This window comes from Marmota marmota, unplaced genomic scaffold (genome assembly GCF_001458135.2).
Source record: "Marmota marmota marmota unplaced genomic scaffold, marMar, whole genome shotgun sequence".
Classification (NCBI taxonomy): Eukaryota; Metazoa; Chordata; class Mammalia; order Rodentia; family Sciuridae; genus Marmota; species Marmota marmota.
This window is the reverse complement of record NW_026000059.1, coordinates 157,797-161,506: the sequence shown is the minus strand read 5'-3', so window position 1 is coordinate 161,506 and position 3,710 is coordinate 157,797. Positions and strand designations below refer to the sequence as shown.

Below are 3,710 nucleotides of genomic sequence, written 5' to 3'. Positions count from 1 at the left end.
GCAGGCCGCGCTCGGTCCTGGCCGCCCGGGCACCCTGGGCACCCTGGGCACCCTGGCCCTGCTGCCGGCTCTGAGCGGACGGCGCTGGCCGGGTTTTGGCTAGAGTTGTCCTTACTCCCTCTGAGCTTGGGGGTGTGGCCTGTGAAGTCTCCCACTTCAGGGCAATTGGACGTTTCCCGAGGAATGTGACGCAGCCTGTCCAGTAGGCACACGGGGCTGCAGGTCACCTGCTTCTTGGAAAAGAAGCACAGCGGGCCCATTTTGTAGATTTATTCCCTTAAATTCTTGTTCTCACCTGTCAGAAGGAGAAAGAGGTATGAAGTGCCCAGAGTCCATCCGTCTGCTGTCTGTCCCTTGTGTGACACCACCCCCAGGTTGGCAGCGCAGGCAGGAAGCCGCCCCCTGTGCCCTTTGCTCTGAGAAGGTTGGGGATCTCAGCATAGGTGGGGGGCAGAGAAAGGGTCATCAGCCTGGGACCACTGTTGTACTGGATGTGAGCTTACCGGAATTGTACTATTTTCCATCTTATTTTTCTCTGACAGCACAAAAGAGGATCATTTGAGGCAGCACATTGCAGCACTTGCTGGTAGGGAAAAGGGTTCAATAACTAGGAGAGTGCCCTAGCGATCTGCAGAAACTTCCATGCGGTCCCTGCCTTACCATGTGGGGAAAGAATTCAGTCAGCCAAAACTGCTTTTAAGGTAAGGGTCAGAATAGACAAATTTAGCTAAATTTTACCTTGAATGCACTGCCTATAAGGTTCACTGCATTTCACCCTTACTTTCTCTGACTTCATCTTCACTCACCTCATCTTGCTAATGAGCTGAAAGAACTCTTCAATAACAAGGCTTAAATACTGCATCGAAATGAATGCCGCACTTTGCAAGTTTTGCTAGATTTCGTCTTATTTAGATTCCAAATAACAATTCACATTAGTTTGCTAGGGTTTTCCTAATAAAGTACCACAGAATGGGGGTTTAAAGGACCAAAACTTAGGAGGATGCTGGGAGCCCAAGACCAGGTTTCCATGTTTCTCCTGAGGCCTCTGTCCCTGGCACATAGATGTAGTCTTCTCCCCCTGTCTTCAGATGGTTTTCTTTTTGTGTCTCTCTGCTTGAGTCAACTTTTCTTAAAAAACACTGGTCATATTTGATGAGGGCCCACACTAATGGTGTCATCGACCCTTAATTACCTCTTTAGGACCTTGTCTTTAAACACAGTCATATTCAGAGGTAGTAGGAGGTTAGGATTTCAAAACGGGGGTTTTGGAGAGCCTGATTAGCCATAACATTATACATTTGTGATAAACCATAAAGTTCTTAACTGAAGATTTTAAGTGAATGTTTCCCTTGGGTCAGGTGTCCATATATGTGCATGTATGGCACATGTCCAGACTTTGGACTAAAGCTTATGTTTTGTCTGAAATTGAACTTTAAAAAATCTGCCCTTTTCTACCCCCATATTTTGAATATGCTAATTTCTCCATCTTCTGTGCCTTTCTGTCTATTCTCATCTGTCCAGATTCTGTTCTACTTTTAGTGCTTTGCCCAAAGATTGCTTTTCTTTGAAAATATTCACTATTCCACATGAATTTATTTTTTACTTTTTTGGTATATGGTAGCACTTGCATTTTCTTGTATGTTTACCATGAACTTGTTGTGGTGCTTAGCATATATATATATGAAATTTTAAAAAAAATTACTTTTCATCTTGAAAAATAAATCATTTTTACCTAGAAGGTGGAATTTAATCCCCCTTCCCTGTAACACCACCTTGAGTGTGGTCTGTGCTTTGTAAATCTCAAAGGGTATAATGAGAAAAAAGGAAGGAAGCATGACATTACAGTGGAGGAAAATGACACATACCACTTGGCGATCAGTGCTGACATCAGTGGTAAGTTGTGGTGATGGTGTGTCCTCTGATGTGATGTGAGAACACTTCACCTTTCTCTTTTTTATTCTTCCTCAAAGTTCATACCCTAGCCTAAACTGTGAGAAGAAATCAGGATTATTGATGGACATTTTATAAGTTATCTAATCATCATTCAACACAAAAAAAGACAAGAAAAATAGGAAGGTGCTGGGCATGGTGGTGCACACCTGCAATCCTAGTGGCTCCAGAGGCTGAGGCAGGAGGATCGTGAGTTCAGAGCCAGCCTCAGCAATGGCAAGGTGCTAAGCAACTCGGTGAGACCCTGTCTGTAAATAAAATACAATATAGGACTGGGGATGTGGCTCAGTGATCAAGTGCCCCTGAGTTGAATCCCTAGTACCTCCCCTTTCAAAAAAGTAGGATGTTGTCACACCAAAGGGAGTGATATCTAGCAACTAAATGTAGTATCTTGGCTGAAATCCTCAAACAGAAATGATGTTAATGATAAACTAGTGAAATCTGAATAAAGTGTGGAATTTACTTAAAAGTAGTGTGCCAATGTTGATTTCATAGTTTTGACAGGTATGGTGTACTATTATAAGATATTAACAGTAGAACAAATTGGATAAGGGTGTTAGATTAGGCAGAAGGACATTAGCAGGAGGGTCTGAAAGGTAAGAAGACAGATTGAAAGGTATACATGGCTGCTGGGCAAGGGGAAGAGCTCATCTTTGAGGCCCTCATCCTGCTCTGTTGGAACTCGTACCTTCCTTTCAAAGTAGAGGGAATGGATGATTGTGCAGGGTTATAACCTTGACCCTAATGGATTTTTCAAACCGGACCACCTTATCTAATAAATCCCTCAGTCTCTACAATGATACTTATAAAAGGTTCCATGAAACTTGCCACTTTGATGGGATAGCTGTTACTTAATTTGCAAAAGGTAATTCATGGACAAGGGACTTTCCAGGACTATAAAGGAAGTTTGTCAATCATATCACCTTTGGGCTCAAATTATCCATTAAATATCAGACTTCTTTCCCTTATTCCACTGTACAGTGCTGAGGAACTTACCCAGGGGTGGGCTGGCAAGTAGACACTACCTATTTACCCTCTTGCAAAGGACATTAATTCCTACTGGTTTGAGGATCCCTTCACAAAATGGATGGGAACTCTTCAACTCAAATGGAGCATGTCCTGAAGATCAAGTCTTCCAAAGTGATAATGGACCCTCTTTCATATCTCAGATCACTCAACAAATGACCGGAGTCCTGGGCATTAAATAACTATCTTCATTCTTCCTGGGTAATTGTCAGGAAACTTTCATGTCTTGGGCGGAAATCCTCCCTGTGGCTCTTCCATGTTCCCAAGGCCTATCTTTAACTCTGTCCCTTTGAAATGCCATGTGGCAGAACTTTCCTATTCTCTGACCTATTAAACTTGAAACCATCAATATAACACAATATACAACTTCCCTAAATCAATTCTAATAGATCATCCAGGACTGTGGACACCAGGAAGATGGAAGGGAATAGTCATGTGCCCCTGCCTTATGCACACTTGGGAATCGAGTTCTAGATCTCCAGGATGTCAGTTAATTCCTTGCAAGGGCCCTTTGATTGTTCTTTCTACCCCTGCAGCAATAAAGGTGCCTGGTGTTGCTAGCTAGATTCATTACTCTTGAGTCAAGTCCACACTGAGGACAGCTTACCCAGAGGAGGTGTGGATCCACAAAAGGGGAGTTGTGAACAAATAGGGGACCTAAAATACATCTTCAAGAGGAGGCCCATGGATGAGCAGCTCCCAAGCTAGTTATCTCCTCTCTTGATGACCTATTA

The 3,710-nt window shown here is 43.2% G+C and overlaps 1 long non-coding RNA gene across 2 annotated transcripts in view; it reads right to left on the bottom strand.

Annotated features, from left to right (window-relative positions):
* Positions 1-390, bottom strand: part of LOC107160633 — a 1,842-nt gene extending 1,452 nt beyond the window's left edge. Inside the window, exon 1 of one of the 2 annotated variants that reach the window (XR_007351484.1) lies at positions 1-390. This exon is cut by the window's left edge and continues 739 nt beyond it. This is a non-coding gene — a long non-coding RNA (uncharacterized LOC107160633). The other variant, XR_001505888.2, reaches the window with a different exon arrangement.
* Between the last annotated feature and the right edge of the window lie 3,320 nt (positions 391-3,710).